The sequence below is a fragment of the Toxotes jaculatrix genome, chromosome 6, assembly GCF_017976425.1.
Source record: "Toxotes jaculatrix isolate fToxJac2 chromosome 6, fToxJac2.pri, whole genome shotgun sequence".
Lineage (NCBI taxonomy): Eukaryota > Metazoa > Chordata > Actinopteri > Toxotidae > Toxotes > Toxotes jaculatrix.
Window position 1 is genome coordinate 28,886,015 of NC_054399.1, and position 23,137 is coordinate 28,909,151.

Consider the following 23,137-nt stretch of genomic DNA (forward strand, 5'->3'; position numbering starts at 1 on the left):
AGATAAAAGTATGACTGCATGTTCTTCTCTCATGACGCCACTGGGCCTTTAGCCTGAGGCCCTATGCGGTAACACGTAGCCAATATAAATATCATGTGTTGTTTACCTGTAGCCTCCTTGGGACAGCGACGATGTCTGTTGTTATATTTTTAGGTTTTAATATCTGTCAGACGGCAGTGTTTTCTCTCTCTGGGTGATCTCCGCATCATGAAAATTTACATTTGCTCAAGATTCTGTCTGGCATGCCTGCTGTGCTTTGTTCAGCCTGGGATGTCTCATAGACGACATACAGTAATCTTGCTGAAACACTCCTCATGTGGAAAGTGCTCTCTGTGTGTAGTTTGGATCCTGACTTGACAACATGATGTAGGATGCCACAGCACTGCCAGATTCAAGATGTTAAAAAAAAAAAAATCAAAGCCGCTTTTTAAGGTTAGCAGCAAATGGACTATCAGGCAGAGCAGGGTGTATCGGTCACCATATGGGTGGTAAGAGACAAGAAACAAAGAGGAAAACAAGATCCTCTCGAGAGGTTAAAGATGCGAATGGAGCTGAGTGCTCTATAAACATTTCATTTTTATAGTTTTCTTTCATCAGTACTAATAAATTTGAACCTTTTTGAACAGCTAGGCCATCTACATTTCACTGTCAGTTCAGGAATTCAGAAACACGTCATACATTGTGTTGCCAGGGTAGCAGTATTACACAGAAATGCTGACAAACAGAGGCTGGTTCCCAGGTTAAAACCGTATAATATTCCTTTATAATATTCTGTTTTAATAGAGTCTTACGTTTTGCGTCCATTCAGGTTCCTACTTGATCACTTTCACACCTGTAGTTTTGTTCACTTGGTGCTGACCAAGGGAAAAAATGATCCAGTGCTGCCTTGTGGTTCTGGTTTGTGTTCACACTGATTGATTACAAACGAACCATCACATGTGCGAGGCTGGTGCTTAATTTGCAATCAGATTGACTATTGATGACTGAAGATGTGCCATTGTTTTGTTCTCTGCCAACATTCAAGAATGTAATGATAATCACGAGTGACTCTGCTCCTTCATTGTAAGCCATCCTTCTGTGACCTCCCTTTCCATCTGCCAGTCCTGACAAAACCCTGCATCTCCAGTCTTCATAAACCTGCTCACCAAGCTCTGTGCTAATGTCCACAGCATCCTGCTGCACTGCAGTCTGTCTGCAGTGGGGACAATCTGCTGCCGTTCTAGCTGGGATGTGTATGTCCATTGGGTCACTGAGTCACATGTGAGCCCAGCTCTTTTCCATGCCCCACTTTCTCTGTGCAGGGGCCTATTAGACCAGCTCGCTTGTTGACATTTGATTTAAAATCTATTTTAATTGTGAATTTTGTTTTTTACTGACTTTGTTTTAACACATTTGGAGAAAAACTAGTTTCTAATTAAAGAGAGAGACATAGAGAGACCAAGAGAAGGACCGAAATTTGATTCATGGCTCATGAATATCGCCTTTACCTGCAGTAATTACCAAGCTGTTACACTGCTGATAAAATCATTATTTTACTATAAGTGGACAAAAATTCAAGTTAATGACTGCAGCTGGGCTGTGAAATGGACTATACTGACAATGAGTGTTGAAAGAGGAAGTAAGAGTCCCTCCTTTCCCCCGTTCCCCATCATTGATCAAGCAATCTCTGGTAATGACCTCATGAAAATACAGACTGCACAACCCTAACATGGATAGACAACTCTAGACAACTGGACTGTTCAGGTGACTGTTGGATGTTTTTTTTTTTTTTTTTTGCAACATCAGCCATAAACAGACACAGGAAAATCAAATTCTGGTGACTGACAGCAGGTCACTCAGCACCTCACTGAACTTTATGTGTATTTATTCAGTAATGAAGAGCTTACCAAGAAATAATACCAGTTCAGACCAAAGTGCTTGACTCCATGTTAGTGCTATGCTTCCTGCTTTGTATGTTAGCATGTTTTCACACATTGCTGTTACATGGTAAAACAGACGTGTAAGAATAGTTGGGCATGAAGGCGAATATGGATGTTGTTTCTGCTTTTCAGTCAAACCTTATGTTTACATAGGTTGTCAGTGTTGGTGCAGGTCACTAAAACACTCAAAGTTAAAAGGGTAGATGGAGGATGGAGCTCTCACCTTCCACCTTATCCACATCTCAGTGTTTCTGTGTTCTCTGCACTGCCTGGTCTTGTGTCTCCAGACAGTCTGACTGGTGAATGGGCCTATCAGCCTCTAACACAGGCTGCTGAGCAGGCTGGATGGTCACAGTGGCACACAGATGCTATCACACTAATGAGAAAGACAGGAAAGGAAGGGAGAGGGGGGACAGGTGTGTGTGTGTGTGTGTGTGTGTGTGTGTGTGTGTGTGTGTGTGTGTGTGTGTGTGTGTGTGTGTTTTCATTCAGAACAGACATGTGGCCTCCAGTCTCCTTTAATGGTAAACATTTGTTTAAAGCCCTGCTTATGGTCCACAGAGACTGTGGTGATGTCACTATACAAGGTGCCCTGAGGAGTTTTTAAACATTAGTGGCACAATGAAGCAATGTTACGTGTACCCGTATTGTTTTTAACTCATGCAGGAGCATGCATGAAAGACACAACACACTTTCCTGCTAAATGCTAAGGACAGCAATGCAAATGTGCTGCGCAAACATGCTATATCATGTCCCCACGATTTCATGCTATTCCACTTGTTGTGCAGGAGTGAGCCGAGAAACATTAGAAATGCAGAAATAGCTTCAACACATTGGTTGGGTAGAGCTGTAAACAGAGCTGTGCTTGTTGAGAAGCAAACACCACAGGAGACCTTTAAATTCCACATGTGCTATATTTATAATATGATGGTGCCGCTCCAGTGGCAGCCTGTTGCAGGAGCAGTCGTTAACATTGTTGTGTTTTGTGCTTTTGTGTTTAATTCATCACCTTTAAACATTCTGTTTGCTCCACTTTTTCACCCAGAAGAGTTGAAGAGTTAAATGGAGAGAGAGGAGGAGAAACTAGAAAACATTTCCTCCCTCTGTCATTATGGGAAATGTGAATTCTAATGTGAATAAAACGGACGAGCTCTGTGCGCTGACGAAGACCCAGCGGGTCTTGGAGAATGCAGTTTGACTGAGACAGGGCTGCAGGAACATAATCCAGACTCCAGCTCCCCCCATCACTGGCTTTCAGACTGTACAGGCTGACAGAGACTGCAGGCCGAGCGGCAAGAAGAAAGGAGGATGGATTACAGTGCGTGTGGACAACAGATGATGTAACCCCGGACATGTCACTATGAAAGAGCGTCTCTGTGGCCCGGGCTGTGAATCTGCATCCATATTATCTGCAGAGGGAGTTCACATGTACCACTGTTGTTGTTATTTACATCCTGCCATCAGCTGCTGCTGAAGTAGCACATAACATGATCAGCTCCATCACTGCCTACACTGATTAGACCACATTTCTTTTGTGATCCTCTCAGGCTACTATAACCACATTTCTCTTTCTGCCACACTGCCAACTTTTTATCCTTTCAACTGCCCCATGGACACAGTAGGTTTTCCTTGTGAAGGCCAGGCTGCTCCCCATGAGTTCTTCTTAATCTCTATTATCAACATCTGTCCGTCTATCTAAAGCTCACCTGTCCCTCACTGGTTGCAGTGAAGAAGATTTTTTTTCCTTCAACTATAACATCTGGCCACTGGAGGCAGCAGTGAGTTCCACTCAGAACTGTCATAGCATTTTGACGTGTTTTAAGCAGTGGGCTGAGTCACACTTTTCCATCCACAGGGCTGATATCTTTTCCATCAACTGCTACTGTGAACTAAATCTGATTTACTGTCAAAAGCTGTGAACCACATTAGGAAGCACTAACAACTATCTATGTATCAATCTAATGGAATACACAATACAGGAGAAATATGATCTCATTTTAAAAAAATATCCATATTAAAAACCCTAACCCAGATACTGCAGACAGATACAGGGTTTACTCACCTTCTGCTGTTAAAGGCTATATCTAATCCTGTGTCTGTTTTCCTGTGAAGGCCAAGTTTCAGCGGTCAGCCCTGAGAGCAGGAATCCAGTTGGAAGCCTGGTTAGAGGTTTTCCACAATGGTCGGGTTCTCAGGAATCCATGCTGGACGAAGAAACGTCTGCTGTTAGATTTTCAACAGATCATTCTGTCTGTCCTTCCCACTTTCTCCCACTCATCTTCTCTCCTCCCTCATTCCATTTCCCTCTTTTTCACATTGTAAATGCAGCCTGTGGTCTGGACAAGTCAACTCTGTGCTCAGGTGAAGGGGCATTGGGTGTATGTGTAAATTATTTTTTGCTGGAGGAACCACTATTAGAGGTAGTGGAAACCTTAACTACAATATGCATTTAATAACCTCACTAAAATAAAAAGGGTATGACAATCTGAATATTAAACAGATGTAGCAATAATTTAGCTGTGTTGTCTGTATAATTGGAGGGCTTGTGCTGATGGTGGCACTGCAGGAAAGGTCAGGTGCCACTAAAGTCAGGAGGACTCATCCATGCTAATGTTGAGTTGTTGTGTTGTTTTTTCCACATATCATATTACATAGCCAGGGGTTGTTGTCCAAATCACAAATCACATAACAAATTACTATATATTACCAATGATGCAGTGCGGTGATAGACTGGTTCCAGCCCATTGCACAACATAAACAGGTACAGGGAACGGATGGATGGATGGATGGATGGATGCAAAAAAAAGTCATGGGTAGAAGGGGTTTTCTGCTACAATGCCCTCATAGGCCAAGCGGACCTAAAGCAATAATTCCCAAGCAGGGGTTCTTGGACCATGAAGGTACCATGGTGTTAAACCTTAGATGAACTGGTCTGAGGCTTTAGCGTAATGTCACAGTAACCAGCAACCTACCAGTTGTGGTAGGCTGATAAGAGGACACAACTCTCACCAAGCTGAGTCAGCTGTGACACCAAATGGACAGACAAGGTGGATATAAACTAGAGTCACAGATCAGTGGACAGACGTCCAGTTTCTTTTGCACCAAATGGAAGTGATACAACTGCAAACATGTCCTACACTCACACATATACACACAATATCTGCATTGATTTAAAAGGGTTAAATAACATATATATACTTCAAATACCAAACTTGAAACAGTGAACGGGTACTCACTGATAGGAGTGTGGGGGTATGCTAGACAATATGATTGGGAACCACTGACGGAAAGTTTCGAAAAGTGGGCTTGATTTGCATTCACAGAGTGAGTCAACAACTCCAGCTAAACTCTTTCTTTTTTCATTAAAACCATTAAAAACCAAACCACATCTTTAAAACTAGTTCTTCACATACAGGAAGCAGGGTGCCAGTGTGTAACTGCAGCCTACCTGTTTCCAGCTGTTTTGAAATGTAACCCACCTGATGTGAAACCTGAACCTGAAGTTCTAACCTGTCAGTGCAGTTCTGTCTGATGCCATCTGCTGAATAGTGTTTAAGCAGTGTGTACAATGGGTTTACCAGTCAGACTGGAAAATTCTCCATGGATCTTTGACTATGACAGACCCTTTAATTATCACATCCAGGGGGCTTGAACTCCACTGACATTCATTGATGGAGTATATTTGATAGATGAAAGTATTTGACTACAGTGGCCTGATGGCAAATATATCATCATTTTTTACCTGGCTGGTTGGCAAGCTAAGAATGGTGATGTTAAGTATGGAGCCTTATGCCCAACACTACATGTTTAGGTAAATAAAGTTTATTCAGCTAAAACTACTTGGCTAAGGGCAAAGAGGGACTGTGGTCAGAGCTGACAGCTGTTGATCCCACACCAAACCATCCAGATTTAAACATCTTAACATGTTCACACACCTTTTAATGGTTGGACTCCTGCACAAATGGCAAATACACTTAGACTTACGCTTACATTCAGCAGTAGGTGTTGGTGTCAGCGGTGACACCCTGTAAGTTTATGTTCAGAGGAAAGCAACTACTTTTCTATAGACTCTGTAAAGGCATCCCAAGACATGTCAGATATCAAAGAAATACATATAAAGGTAACCAGAAGAAAAATGCGCTCACCAAAATAGTTCATTACATTACTATTCATATACAAACTATTGAGGTGTGTTTCTTCCAACAGCTGCAGAGACTAACTTGGTGATTTTGTGGGAATTTCAAACCCTGAGTATAAAAACACTTTGAATCCAGTTGATTTAAGATCTCTGCCCAGCTCTGCCGTTTCAAACAGGCCTGTGTGAGGCCTGTGTGCATTCCTCTGTGGCTCTGCTCATGCTCTTTAAGTGTTCTTCTGGTGCCCTGGACCATTACCTCCACGATAAATACTTTAACCATTTCCCCCTGTTCCCAAAATCCTCCACACGATACTTAAGTCCAGTATTTCACGACCCCTGTATCACATTTCAAATTGGATCTGAACTAATGGCGTACAGTAGAAGTTTTTCATTTGGCTGGCAGGTTGTACTGTTAGATTGTGAGTTCAGAAAACTGAGACAACGGGACTGTGGACTCTTGGGTGGCACATTTAAATATTTCCTGATGTGTTTTGGCAAAAATGTCACACTCAACATTTGATTTTGAGATGAACTGAGACTGAGACTTCCATAAAGTCACTGGCTGTCTGTGCAAGCAACCTCACATTTGAAAGGCAAATCATCAGGTCACTCGGTTGTTTTATTTTTTTATTTTTTTTTTTTTTACCCCTGCATGCTTCTGCCTTTATTGGAAAATTGTTGGAAAATTCTGTGTGCATTTTTTTCAAGGGTGCCTTACTGAACTAACAAACCTGACAAATAAAATGCTATGTTAAATCCTGGAGCCAGTGTGAAAAATACTTGACTGTTTTTTCCCAGTGGATAAGCCAACCTCAGATTACAGCTGAAAATGTGAGCCTCATCTGACTCCAGCCTGAAAATATTTCGGTCCAAACCTGAGCTGAACCTGAGCACATCAAAACATTAAATTACTCATTTTTTGACTGCTGAATTACTAATAGTATTTCTCAACAAAGTGTTTGACCCCAACCCAAACCCAAGCAATTATGTGTGAAATTTAACTTCCCCTAATCCCAGCACATCGAGTCCTGTCAGGTTTTGTCAGGTTTGGGTGGAATTATTCCCTTCTTGCTCACGCAGCCTGGTATTTGCCCCGAGGCTGCTCCCTCTCTCTTCCGTCCTGACTTGGACCAGGTCTTAGGTTGGTTGGGTTCTGCCGCTCTGTCTTCCAGGCCTCTAAGCCAAATATTTTCCCCTCCATGGGTTTCCACTGACAGGCTGTGGGAACCAGGCGAAACAGCAGGAGCAGCAGGACTCTCATGTCTGTCTGCTTCACAGTGCTGGTAGTGTGAGTGTGTGTGTGTGTGCATGCACATCTATGGAGGAATGTTTTGCCCAGAATTCAAATTAAAAAGGAAATTGAAAAATCAAAAAAAGAAAATGACAATTAAATTATTGTTTTACTAATCAGGATAATCAGCCCATAGCTCAGTCTTAAAAAGAAAAAAGGAAATGAATTTTCCATTCGGCGTTTTCATTTCTCAAACAGTGTGTAAATTAGGAGGCGTGGTGCTCTGATGAGTGGTGAGCTGGTCCTGCAGCAGTCTGAGAGCAGAGGCACTGGACATGGACACCGGGGGAGGGTCTGACCTCAGGTTTATAGAATGAGGTAAAGAGCCGTAGCTGCTTTAGTAAGACAAACACTGATTGTAGATAAGGACAACCATGGTATGGCTGCTGCTGCCACCATTGCTTCAGTGCCAGTGCCATCCCCATATGCAGCCCATAGATGGTTTATGAAAATGGAGACGAGCATTGCAGAGTGTTGCCTTTCACACTCTGCAAACATGCTCAAGTCTACGGGTTACGGGTTAATGTCATCAGTTACCCTGCGTAAAATGGTGTCAAAAGACACATGGGACTACAAGGTGTTAAATGACACACAAAAAGCTTAATATGCGTCAACATGACACTGGTAGGTGGCACTGCGGATGGCAGCCTCAGCGTGCTGCAGCTATCTGTTGTGTTATTTTTGTCTGTGATGTGTCTAACCCCATCTCTTGCAGCAGGGCTCATCTCTAGCTTTTTGAGAAACCATCAAAAATCCTGGAAATTCCAGCAACAGGAGCCCTGGCTCTTCTAAACCAGGAGATGCAGGAGAGGGTGACACGCTGGTGCTCTGGTACGCCTCAGACGCTGGGGATTTCAAACTCCTTTCCCATCTTTATTTCTCTCCAGTGAGTGTTTGATCCACATCCAAATAGAAGAACTGCTTCAAGTCAATAAAACCAACAAGGACTTTTAAAACACACCAGCCTACTGTTTTATGGAAACCTGGCTCAGTGACCTGAGCCTGGACGGTGTGCTGCACTGAGCTGGCTTTCAGCTTCACTGAGCCGACAGAGATGCAGCACAGACCAGCAAAATGATGTGTGTGTTTAAACAGAGATCCCCCTATATTGCCGTTGAGAAGACCCCTCATTATGCCAGCTGTGCCTGTTTACACTGGTCCGAACAAAGCTGGATAGAACAAGTCTAAAAATGCAGCAACACCTCCTTTGTCCATTGTTTGTTGTTCTCCAAGAAGAAGCTGTTTTACTGCCTCAGTGGGATGCTTAGCTCAAAATAACAACTTGCATCAGGTGCACTGTGTCATGGCTGCTGTTAATACAAGAATATGAGCTGTTCCAGGGGCGTCATGCATTACATTAGTGTAGTTAGTTACATTAGAGTTTCAATCCCAGGTGTTGTCATGAAAAGTTTGAATTCATCATACACATTTATTTGATGCACAGAGTAGATCAACAGAGGAGTGAATACTTCTCCATCTTATATATTGCCTGTTAACATACATACCTTCAGTGGCAGAAGCTGCTGTGTCCTTTGTCGTTTCCTGCATCAATAACTCTCTATTACTATAATTAAATTACACATTAACACTTTAATTATTTAGTGAAAAACTTAAAGAGGGAAATTCTGAAACTCTTAGTAATTCAAATACTCGCATTACTCGGGTCACCTGATTTATTAACAGGCATGGCTATGTCTGACATCCAATCCTTTGGAGACCCCTGTACTTTAATACAAGCATCAAATAACTTTTCCTATCAGTCCAGTAAATGAATGTTTATGCCCTTTTTAGACTGGACTGCATTTGTATAGTTCTTTTCTAGTTGTATCAGCCGACATATTGATTAGTTACTGATTAATAAAGCTTTGAATGTAACTAATCACTTATCAGCCGGTACAGGAGATTAAATTGGCGTAAAAATGAATTGTCATTGTGTTTAAAGCATGAATGCTTGTATATCACTCATGTCTGTGAGTGATTCTTTCTGTATCAGCTGTCCACAGCTGTTTTATACTGTCTGTGAAAATCTTCTCCTTCAGTTCATTAAACCCCTGCAGGCTGTGAAAGCAGCAGGACACACACACACATTAATAAATCTACAGCCTCTGATTTGAGAAGTGCTGTGCCACAGTGCAGTGTCATGGCTGTCCAATGTGTTTTTCTTTATTAAATCACGTGTGGGATAAAAGGCTGCTACAAGGTAACTCCATACAATACTACACAACAAAAAACAAAACAAAAACACAACAGGCTGGTCTGTCAAGACTCTGTATTGTGTTGTTTAGAAGATGTTGAGTCATAGCAGCTCACCAGTCCTGTGTATCATTGTCTCCTTTCCAACTCTAAGCTCTAATTGATTTCATTGAATTTTCACACTCATGTACACAACTCTGAGGTCCAGGACCAGTTCTTAGTGAGCTTTCTCATCATAAGGTTTGAGTTTTGGTCAAACAGACCTGTATCCATGTTCAAAGATTTAGTTATTTTATGAGGTCCTGTTCACACCTGGCATTAACAGGAGTCTCAGGTGATCTGATATGAACAGGGCCTCAGTTACTCCTATATTTGTTGCTGAATGCCTGATGACTATGAGTTGTAGATGAAGGTTGAATGTCCCTTTACAAGCTGTGTGAGATCAAATTTATTTGTGATTTGTTTCAGTGCCTTACTGGACTTGCCCTCCCAACTGCTATTAAAATCACCCATAATAATTACTCCCTTCCCTGTACTGCATTCCCCAAGCATGATCTATATTCTCTGAAAGGCTATAGTTTTTGCAGAGGGTGGTCTGTACATGCCACTGAGGATAAGAAAACACTGACAGTGGCATTTAGCCAAACACATTTTAAGTCATTCTCAACAGAAGATTAACTCTCCCTACATGATATGTGATCTTTAATCTCTCTAGTCTCTCTTTGCCCAGATTCTTCCTCTCCTTTTCTCTGTATTACATCTTTCAGAATTTGTTAGTCCCTCTTTTTTGTGTTACTGTCTTTTTTTCTCCCGCTCTCCTGTTCTCTACATCTGTCTCCCTCGCTCTACCATTGTAAACTTCTCTTCTTCCCTGTCCTCCTTCCTGAGCCAGTATCAACAGGAGTGACAGGGGAAAAAGACAAAATGTTTTCAGTTTATCAGCAAAAACACACTTCCCTGGGAACACAGGTGGGTTTCAGCACTTTCACACACACAAAAGGCAAAAGCTTCCAACTAAACTATAAATACAACAAAACAAGAAATTTGGCTTTCAGTTTAAATACTTTCAACAATACATACTAATATAAGCAAACTAATATAATCAAAAGAAAGAAACAAAAATATCCAATCTAGAAATCCGACTTTACATCCCTCGGTGCGGCATTTACTTGACACTGTCTGACTGGCCACTTCCTGTATTTAACATCTCTGCTTTAAGGCTGACTTGTTTTGCACAGGCCTCACAGTTGTCCCTCCAACAGCAGCAGGACCCTCAACAGTGCTATTCCAGAAAAAAAAAGGAAATTAAAGCAACTAAACACAAGCTTAACTAAGGACAAATTGAGGTGTGGCTGTGCAGAAGTGGACTAAAGGTGCATGCTACAAATAGAAACTCGTGTACTGCCAGCCAACTGTTGTGTATGTGCAATGTGAATGTGATGTGTTTAAGTTGAAAAGGTCAACACAAACCAAATGAAGAGAAAAACTATTAAGTGTAAACCACAAAGAAGCCTAAGGTGTGTGAGAGCAGGAGGATTACTCACGTTTGAATCAGCTGTCTGGCTGCAGGTGTGGTCATTTCAGAAAAGAAAAGAAGATATTAAGTGTACCTGGAAGCTTCTATGGCTTCTCATCATGCTGCAACTGAACCAAGCTCAAATTCAGAGTTTAAACTTGATGTAAATCAAATGTATATTTGATGTACAAACCTGATGTACAGTGGCAAGAAAACGGGAATTTCCTTTGGAATAATCTGTATTTATGTATAAATTTGACTAAAATCATGGTCAGAGCTTAATCTAAGTTACAATAACCAACAAAAAAACATTTATTTTAATTAATAACAGACATTTTATGAAAAAAACATCATTCAAACATTCACAGTGCAGGTTGGAAAAAGTATTTGAAGCCTTCAGTTCATGAGTTCATGAGAAACTCAGCAGAAGTTGGGTGATGCAGCAGGGCAATGACTCTCAACACTGGAATAAATCTACTACAGAATGATTTCAAACACAAAAAATCCACCTTCTGAAGTGGGTCAGTCAGAACCCAGACCTTAAGCCCACAGAGATGCTGTGTAATGAGCTCAGAGAGCTGTTCACAGCAGACATGAAGAACATGGCTGAGTTGTGAAGCAGTTCCGTAGGAACAATGGTCCAAAACTCCTCCTGAACACTGTGCAGGTCTGATCTGCAGCTAATGGAAGATCTTGTTTGAGCTTATTACTGCCAAAAGCAGTTATTAAATCCAAAGGTTCACTTACTTTTTCCCCCAGCACTGTGAATGTTCAATAAAGACACAAAAGATTATGTTGTCTGTCCATGTTTGTCTGTACTTGTGACTTAACTGAAGAATGAACGATCCCCTGGTTATTTTCCATTTCATTCATTAGCATCTCCTTTAGCTGATTCATAACAGAGGCTATTTCTTCCTTCCATAATTCGCTGCATCTGACGAAATATGAGGAAGCGTTAGAGAAAAATAGCTATCAGGGATGTAAGGTTCTTCAAAATAGAGGTAAAAGTAAAACTAAATAGACTAGCTAATGCAGCTAAAAAAAATCAGAATTGTGCAAGTGACTGATTCTGATCTTTAACTTCCCCTTCTTTTGTTTGTTGATGTGCTAACCTTTCCTTGTCGGAAATCTACACACACGCTTGAGGTCAGACAGTGTTTGTAGTTGTTCTGAAGGTGGAGTGAAAAGCCGTTCATGATAGAGAGGACAGAGTATTATATATATACTGGGGCGCATTTTCAGACAGTCTCTCCTGGAAGACGTTCACAGTGTTGCACTTGGTTGTCCACATGAAAAGTGCCATCAATCATCTGTATAACAAACTAGTAAAGAGAGCCTGAGAGAGAAGGCTGAACCCTGATTCCACTCTCACCCCCACACAGATGACAAATCACTGCACGACGTGGGTGTGAAAACTGGATTGTGCGTTTTGGAGAGTAACAGAAATTGCATTGGAAAGGTGTGTGGGACGGAGGTTTCCGAAGCTATTTGACCATCTGTCCAGCATTCTTATGATCAGCAGGTCCCTGTATTGTACACAAACACACACACATGCACAGGCACAAGCGTTTGCCAGTAGTTTCGTACCCTTCCATTTAGAAATCACGTGCCAGAATAGATTCAATGCACCAGCAAAGGTCAGGACAGAAGACAACTGCACTTTAGCAAATACATATATATGGTGCTCACATGCAGTTAAGCAACAAGGTTCCTTTCATTTCCTGTAATTTGATGTACAGTATTTCTTGTAATGTAAAGGAGAATCCTGCTTTCTGCATTCAGGGAAAAGGAGTGGAGAAACCTGAATTCCCCAGCCACCCATTATACATATATATATATATACGTATAAAATATCAGTAGATATCACTAGAAGTTTAAAGAATTGTTCTGGAAACCTCACCAACCAGCCAGCTGTTCTGCTGTTAAAGTGTTGACTGCAGCAGAATGTGCTATGGTTAATAGACATAATTACATGTGTTCATTACAAGTTTTGACTTCAAGTGTTTGAGGGTATGTGAGTTATGGCTGGATGTAAAGAGGCCGTTGTGGGGCATCAGCCTGAGGAAGCACAACAATTAAATCGCATCACAAGGCGTGCAGCTCTCTCTCCTGCACACACACACACACACACACACACACACACACACACACACACACACACACACACACACACACACACACACACACACAGGCGCATACACCACAAGCTATGTTTGTGGTTTCGTGCATTCTGACTTTTGTAATACCAACATGGGTAATTCTTCCTGACACTGGCTGACAGGTCATTGGCAGTTCTCCCACGTTCTTGTCTTTGTAGTTGGGTGCAGCTCCTCTACCTGCATGTTCAGTTTTTATCACCCAGGACAAAATAATTGACGAGGCACCTTAAAAGGATCACTCTGTTCTTTCAGCGCAGGATTCTCCCTCAGGTGCAAATAGCTGCTAGAGTTTTCGCACATGATGATTATTTTTAGGTCACACATTCAAGTTCTTTTCCTACCACAATGTTATGCCCATAAGCTTTACCACATCCAATGAGGTGTGTATTATGAAACTGTTCCTCTGTTTGACGCGTTACACATGCTTCAAGGGGAGCTGTTTGTTGTAGCAACGTAAAGATCCTTGGGATTTTAAAAGACATATAAAGATTAAGTTACGACGTATCTTACAAAATCTAAATTGTTCAACAAATACTCATACAAGATGTGACAGATGCCACAACTAATATGGCAACACATTGTCCACTAATTTCAGTTTTTGGAATTCCGTAAAATCTGTTTGCTACCAAAATAAAAGCTTTTTGATTATGTTTAGGCTTTACTTTAAAGGTTGCTTATGGAGTCAGGCACTTTTGTTCAGTGGTGAGATGTAAAGTACATTTAGACCATACTGAAGAAGGTTTGATGTACTACCTACATTACTTCTCCACTACATTTGTATCACAGCTGTAGCTACTGCTACAGCACTTTAAAGCTGTGCACACAAAATGTAGTCTTTTGTTTATGCAACATGATGTATTTGTATACACCAAACTACTCCACCATATAAAGTTGCAGTAACACATACATATAAATATGTGATTTAAATATTCAAACAACAGACTTCACACTGTCACAGAGATCATTTCATTGATAGAAAGTAGTTCACGTCTAAGCACCTGCATCTTCACACACCTTCATCCATCATGTCTGTTCTCCCCTTTTTATGTTTTGTAGACACTCCATATTTATCAAACTTTCTCAAATAAAAGCAGTTATTACCTGAAGAGGGGAAGAGGTCACAGGTCAAATAACTGACAATGCATCTGTTTATGCAACTGACAAACTTACCCCTGTTCTTAACAAATGAAAAGCTTATTTAGAGCAGGAACAAAGCTAAGTGGTGTCAGTTGTTATGGTGAGTGAATGGGGATATGCTACTGTGTCAGAGCGAGTCTGAATACAGATACACTCACTTGTTCCAGTGACCCTGAATGAGGGATATGATACCTCTCTGACCCCGTTCCCATGTACTGCTGAAGTACAGAGGGAGGGAGAGAGAGAATGACTGATTTCTTACTCTGTCATTATACTGAGTGTGTTAGTATCTACAGTCCACCCTGTTTAAAATAAATCACCCTATAGTAAAACACCTGTCCGTCTTTTAGTCTGTACAGATGGGCAGTAACCCTTTTACCATGATGGTGCCATGGAGTGGAAAAATCTGCCTCCTCTAATTAAGAAGGCGTCACACCTTCCTGCCTTCAAGGCAAAGGTTCAGCAGTATCTGCTGGGCACTGTTCCTAAAGAAAAAACATAGCAATGTTTTATGTTTTACCATTTCATCCATTAATGTCTGAACCTTTGAAAAGTCATGCAGCCTGTCTTTAATGATGCTGTGAGCATCTTGACTACCTACAGTATCTTCTTGCATTATTTTTACGGATTGTCTGCTCCTAGGACAGTTTCTTGTTTTCAGTTCCTGCATTCCAGCGTTTCTTAGATCAGACACTGAATGCCCTGGAAGTGAGTTCAGGGCAGAGCCCATTTCTATTCACAATTACACTTAAAATGTTCTGAAAAGTCAACTATGGAGTAAAAAAAAAAAAAAAATGACTCACTTGCTGTAGAAGTGTACGGTGGAATTTCAAGAAACTCACTCCTACATATAGTGAAGTGTAGGGGGAACCTTTAAAGGAAAGGGGTAACATTTTGGGAAATGAGCTTATTTGCTTTCTTGTTGAGAGTTAAATGAGGAAATTGAATTTTCTCATGTGTCTGCACAGTAATCATGAAGCCTCAGCCCACAGCTTATCTTACTAACACTGACTGGAAACAGGGACAACAGCTGTTTCACCAACCAGTTCTTCTGGAGCTGACTAATTAACACGTTGTATCTTGTTTGTTCATTTCACTGAAAACCCAAACTTCTAAAATTGACATGTAGATACAGGTGTTATCGGTGTTTACGAGCTTGGCCAGGCACCGTAACTTCCCCGAATCTTGTTGTCACCGTAAGGTTGCCAGACAACCTTAATCTCTTGTTTTTCTTCTCAAGTCTAAAACCAAAGAATGAGCATCCTACTCTTCTTTCCGTCTCTGTAACAGATTACTTTCTGCTCCAGAGACTCCAACAGCTCCATTTCCTCATGTGGATCATTAAACTTTCATCTTGTCCAATTTAAATGTGTTAAACACTTCCAACTCCAACAATCTGGCTAGAATGTATGTAATTTGTTACACAGTAAGCATGCAAAGTTGCATGTTAAGATTGCCCATAATTACGGACATTGCTATTTGCAATTAATTTTTCCCACTTTAGAAGCTAATAATGTGAGCAGGCTGTTTCTGGGGTACTGATGGAAAAATGTGGAGACCAGTTCCCCACAGTGTCACGAATTCAGAACAAAGGCCAAATGCAACATGTGTGTTGGTAAGATGTTGGTCCACCATGGGCGCCCAGAACAGCTTCAGTTCTCCTTGTCCATAGGTTCTCCAAGTCTGTGGGACTCTGCTCGAGCATCCGTCCAAAAACTAATCTCTCATCTTATATTTTTAAGTTGTTAGTTAGGTTGAGATTTGGTGAAGCTGAGAAGAAACTGTGCGTTTATTAATCTTGGTCTGGGTGCGCACCTGAATGTAAACAGAAAACCACATTATTTTTGTCCATTGCAACTCCAAAACAATGTCATAAATGTCAAAAAAGAGAAAGACACTTTGAATTAAAATGTAAAACAGAAGAAAGAATGTGAACCTGCAGATGGCTGGGAGATGTGGGTCTGTGTCTTCTGCAGGGAAGCTCAGCTAATCCAGCTCGCTACAATTTAAAATGACTCTGGGAAATGACTGAAGGAAATGGGATCGCTACTCAAACTGCAGCCAGCTGACCAAAGTATCTGACCTGCCAGGAGTTCATCTGATCCACCAATAGATCATTAGGTTAATCAGGATCTGCCAGGTGCTACAACTCCCTTCAAACGAAGTATGAAATGACGGCTGATCTAACCAGAAACGCAGCCTGGTTCTAAAATTAGATGTGGATGACCAATTCTGGGTTCAAATCTGGTTTTATATGTAAAGTGTTCCTCCCAGCAGTGACTGTGAAGGCCACAGCACATGATTCACATCATTCACGTACTCCTCTTTGTACTCATCAGACCGTTCAAGGAGCCTTTGCGACCTGCAAAAAAGCAACATGGAGAACTAAATTTAGTCTCTCTGTCAGCAGTGTTCCACAGGATTTTTTCATGATCTAGTAACACTTACAGTATATTTAAATCAGCCAAAATAGTATTCTCTCTAATCAGTTCCAGTAATCATGTCTCGATTATGACTTATTGAAAATGTTGCTTCCTCCCCTTTATACTGGTCATCAAGAAAACCATTCCTAAATCCCAAGTTTATCAGAAGTGGAATTAGAGGCTTCAGCAGTTTGAGTTAATCAAATCAAGTGGGCATCCTCCAAAATTACAGTGTTTTTGTACTAAATTCCTTGTTTGTGTTACTATCCCTCCACCACAGCTCAGCAAGTAAACAGTCTTGATTTACTAATTCTAATTCTCGACAGCTGGTCAACTACAACTGCTACAAGGAGGTAAACAGAGGCTTACAGCTCAATTTTTGCCCCAAACTTTTTCCCCTTTGCAGTTTAATTTGGTTTAGTTTTCAGTTGAGTTGAAACAACTTTACATACACAAGTCTTCCTACATGTTTACCTTCTCCTTTGTTGCTTTATTCAACACAAAACACAGGGTGCAGACTGAATGTACTGAAGAGGTGAAGATCACAGCACTGTAATCATTTTACAGTGCCAGAATCAGATCTGAGCTGGTATCAGCAAATTAGCTACACAAAAGTCAAACATCTGTGGTTACCATCATAAAAATAGCATTTAAGATCAGATACACCTGTACTGCCCTTCCTGATAGAGCCACCTGAGCATGGCACATCCTTTAATTATCCTAAATATTCCTGTGGCATTACACACCGTGGCCTACACACACACACATACACACACAAACTACCCATTACCTCTGCTCCCCCTTCCTGTAGATATTCAGGAGGTTCACCCCAGACTGTCAGTGTCTGGGATCTGTAATCCTTGAAGCCCCCTGGTGCATCAGAAGAGAGAGAGAGGGAGAGAACTGTGACTGAACGTCATCCAGACCAGAGATACCATCAAATCATGGAAAATACCTACAAATCCATGCTACCCAGACAAAGACAGAGAGGGGAAGAGGAAGGGAGAGAGACGGGGTAAGGGAAGGAGTAGGATAAAGGATAAAAGACTGAGTAAAAGAGAAAGAGAGACCCTCATTCTCTACCCACTCCTCCTCCAACCGTCTAGAGAGAAAAAAAAAAAAAATAAGCGGAGCGTCTGAAAGGCAGCCCCTACTTAACCACCTCCTGAGTCTGTCTCATAATGTCAGAGCCTGTCTGAGGAGGAGAGCCTGTGTGAGATTACACAGCACTGTGCACCATTGCTGTGCTGAGGCAGGCCTTCTTTTGAGTTCATTTATCAACACACACATAGGAGAACCGTTTCTGGACTTTTCCTGGACACCTTTTGAGAGTAGAAGTAGTCTCAGGCAATTTTAAGGAAAAGTCTGGCAATGAACTGAAACTGCTACTAACAAGTACTGTGTGTCTATCAAAACCTGATCTTAGTCTAATACTCCATTGTCTAAAAAACTATTAGCTATTATTATTATTAAACTATTAACACATCAGTGAGCCACACTGTTGTACTGGGTGACATGTTCATCACTTTGAACCTTCACACACGCACACACACACACACACACACACACACACACACACACACACACACACACACACACACACACAAAAACTTTAAATATATTCAGTTTTGCAGAAGCGCAAGCTGATAAGACTGAATCCAGCAAAACTAAAATGAGACTGAACACAGATTGGCTAACAACAATTATTTTGAATTAAATATTTTTCTGTAAATAGGCCGAGTGTCTGTTGGCTTTCTGATTGAGAATAGGCTTTTATCATTTAGCCTCATATTAATCCGGGTTCATTGCATATTGTCTCCAGAACCGTCTGCGAGTTGTTGGATCAAACTAAAAGATCTCTGTTTTGAACATTTCATCATTCACTGCGACCAACTGAAGGAAAATTTTTTCTTTTTTAAAAACAGTGGAGTATCAGATTTGGCACAGTCCCCTTCTGTGTGTGGCCTTGGCCTGCACTGATGAACATGAGTATGAACATGAGAAGTGCATTATTCCAAAATGAAAGGGATAATTTCATTTCATATCATATAAACAGATGGTTGTTTGGCAGTGAAGCACTCTGAAGACCACATGAAACTGGTGGATGCGTGGTGTGTGTCTCTGGAAAGACCCACACAAACATCAGCAAACTTATTTTCATGATGTGAACTGGCCCTGAGTCAGTTTAGATCAACTACAAAGCTTTTATTTTGAGCTAAATAATGATGCGCTGGATGCTGACCGAGGGAAGAAGTGAGTGAGAGAGAGGAGTGAGAGACAGAGAGAGAGAGAGAGGGAGGGAGAGAAGGTGTTAAGATTGAGGTTACCTTAATCCAGAAACCAGTCTGACAATAAAAATCTTATTTCCACTGTGTTATTTTTTCTTATAATCAGCTGTGTGATTCTTGTAGTATAAATGTAGAATCTATTTCTACTCCCTGATGATGGTAACTCAACACGTCCAACCATGAGGAGGATGCACTACAGCAGAGACCACGTTCCAGGTTCCAGTCCTGTCAGACAAGAACAGAGACCTGAGGCTGCAGTGGACACAGACTCACCAACACTGGACAGATGAAGACTGGAAAAATGTAGCCTGGTCTGATGGATCTGGATTTCTGCTGAGGCTGCAGATGGTAGGGTCAGAGTTTGGAGTCAACAGCATGAATCCATGGACCCAACCTGCCTTGTGTCAACAGTCCAGGCTGGTGGTGGTGGTGGTGTGATGGTGTGGGGAATGTTTTCTTGGTTCACTTTGGACCTGAATACCAATCAGTCATGGTCTGAATGTCACAGTGTGTCTGAGTATTGTTGCTGACCATGTTCATCCCTTCATGGCCACAGTTCACCATCTTCTAATGGCTACTTCCAGCAGGATAATGCTCCATGTCACAAAGCTAATGTCTCAAACTGGTTTCATGAACATGACAGTGAGTTCAGTGAACTTCAGTGACCTTCCCCCAGTCTCCAGACCTGAATCCAGTAAAACCCCTTTGGGATCTGGTACAACAGGAGATTGGCAGCTTGAATGTGCAGCTGATGAATCTGCAGAAATGATGTGATGAATCATGTCAACATGGAGCAGAATCAGAGGAAAGTTTCCAAAGAACTGAGGCTGTTTGAGACCAAAGGGGCCCAATATTAGTATGGTGTTTCTAATAAAGTGCTCAGTGAGTGTACATGGGCTTTATTGTGGTGTTGGCACATGGCATGTATCGTTGCTTTGCACCAACAAAGTGGCATTTTCCTGGAGCACATTGAGGGTATTTCCTCGTCTGCACCAGTTTGGTATCTTTGTGATTCACTGTGCACCTCAGCAGGGTGCAGAGGTTTTGTGGGCTACCTTTGTTTGTTGGTGCACACTGGAATTCAGCACTTTCGATTTGTGCTTTTATATCATGTTTTCTTCCTGCTGAGCAGGCTGGCAACACAGAGCACTTGTATTCTGGAGTATTTTGTCCAATATATTTAATTTAAAATTCTTTAATCACCTGACGTTTGACCACACAGAAAAAAAATGGGTTTGTTATAATTATTGGCATTAATGTTAGCAAGACAGGATGAAGACTATTGAGTGTTTGTTTTATGTTTTTTTTTTTTTCAGATCTGTAATCTACAACAGCTGAGAGGGCTGCTTTGGCTGTGTTTTCTCCCTGGTGAGGTAGGATCTCGTGTAGGTAACAGCTGAGTTTATAGTGACTGGTGAGCAGACGATCACAGACACACTCTGGAAGTTTTGAAGTGTCCAAACATCAGAGGAATCTATCTAATCATGGCCCTTTGTTTTCAGGCATCTGCTGTCTTTGTTCCAGAAGTGTGTCCTTCATTTCAGGGAGCTGCTTCCTGACTGTGTGTGTGTGTGTGTGTGTGTGTGTGTGTGTGTGTGTGTGTGTGTGTGTGTGTGTGTGTGTGTGTGTGTCTATGTGTGTGCACATGTGCATGTGTCTGTGGTTTCCTCTTTCCTTTCATCTGCTTTTATTATTATTATCATTTAGATACTCAGAGAGAAAGAAAGGAGAAGAAACACACTCTCAGCCACTGGAAGCCAATAACTCCCCATTCCCAAACACACACACACATGCACGCACACTATGTACATACATTCAGATACACAGCTGTATATGTGGGGACACACACACACACACACACACACACACACACACACACACACACTTGCACAGTGCAAACAAACACATGATTGGACACAGTTAAAAGGCAGCACATTAGGGGTAACTGGAGACTGACTTGAGCCCATACGGTAATTATGTGTCTACACCTGAGATGAGAAGAAATGAGAGGAGAAAGAAAGGGAAGAAAAATGAAAAGAGAGGAACAGGGGTGAAGAACAGTCTCCCCAGCCCACCTAGGTTGAGGCAGCGTGCAGAAAGAGAGAGAGAGAGAGGCCTCAAAGCAGGAAAACAGACACTGAAAGAGAAAGAGAGCAGAGGGGGGGTATAAAGACAAAGATTATGAAAGAGTGTGACAAAGCTCTTTCAGCTTAAATGAACCTGACAGTGTCTCTGCTTCCCTCAGACAGGTCTGTGTGAAAATGTTTGGCCTCAGCTGTCAGCTCTAACCATAACAGCTCCTGGTAATACATCACCATAATCACCCTGCTTCTGCTAAATGCAGCCATCACGTTCACTTAGGACACAGCAAACACAGTGTGTGTCTGCTTACTGCTTCAACTTCAGCTTAAGAAAACACATCCTAAAATACCATAAAATTCTTACAAAATCATTTTTTCTGCTACGACTTTCATGATTATCATTATACTTAATCTTTGATGTGGCTGAAATGCTCTGTATCTATAAGAATAATTCTCAAAACCAAATTCAAGGATATATAAACCAAAGTACGTAACTGAATTACATGCAATATCTAATTCAAAGATAGAAGTCAAAGATATTTAGTTGTGCAATTGATAGCTGGTGTTCTTCCTCTGCATGCTGAGGTCTGCAGATTCAGAGATACAAAGGAAGAAAACACGTGAAAAGTCAAATTTCTCATAAATCAAACAGGGTTTTTTTTCCTGAATTTTAAGATGACAAGTCTCGGTCGGCAAGTGAGAACTGATTTTGATTGATCAAGGTGGGCGGATTTTATAAGTAAGTGACCAAATTTTTAGAAACCCTACACTCACCAGAGGATTTTAGAGATTTTTTGCAGCACATCCTGCAATATGTGAGGTCCACCACTCTACCTCTTTTGAAATTTGTGTGAAAAACTTTTTGAAAAAAAAAAAGGCTCAAGAAGGGGCTTTCATACTCTTCAATTAAACACGTGTTAAAAAGGGTCATCAATAAGGTATTTTTTTTTATTTCAGAATAATGTCACGTTACCTTACTCCATCTACAGAAGCATTGTGATACTTAAGAATATATAAATATTCACATTCATAAGTGAAATGAGGTCAATTTAAAGTCAATATTGGAATACTCTTATATCCTTCTCCCTCCCTGCAGGACTAATATGGGACATTTTTCATCATTAGTCATCAGGTTCTGAGTTTGCTTTACATGTAAAAGAAAATGCTATTGAAGCTCAACTCAGAGCACACATAGCTGTTAGCTAACCACTAATAACAGCCTAATGTGTGTTAGTATAGCATTAATGATAGCGGAGCAGCAGCGTTATCTACTGTTAGCCTATGGAGGGAGTGTGCTGTGGATAGCAGTTGATGTTAGCATATGATTGTGCTTTGAGGAGGCGTTGATAAGAGAAAACAGATTAGCACTGACGGAGGGTTTTGTCTTAAGCCTCTGATAAAAGTCTTTGTCAAGGCACACAAAGGCCCAGGTGCACTGGATATGATACTGATACACAGATACACACACACACACATACAGAGAGAGAGAGAAAGAGAGAGGTGACAGTGCTTGCGTGTGTGTGGATGGATATGAACATGTATGTGTATTACTCCAAAGTAACGGTATTTACTCAATTTGGACTAATTCACATTTTAGTTTGGTGCAATTCCAAAAATTCACTTAAAACTTTTAACACCCCCCCACCCACCCCAAAATGTTGCACTTTTCCTTTAATCTGATATTTTCCTTTTGTTTTTGTTGAGGTGAGTCTGTCCTGTAATCAGCTATATTTGAAAGAAAGGCCCCACACTTAATGTGTCGGCCCCTGTTAAAATGAGAGATGAATGACCAAGAGAATGAATGACTGAACTCTCGACGGCTCGCAACACTGCAGGTTCCTGAAATTGGTGTGTTGGTGGTAGACAGAGCATCAGCTAAACTGTAATTTCAGCCCCTAAAACAGTGTTTAGGCCGGTGTCTGACGTTAGCCTGCAGACTCGCTGTTTGCATCTGCAGTCTTTTACACTCCATTAAGGCAATTTTGCCTCTCA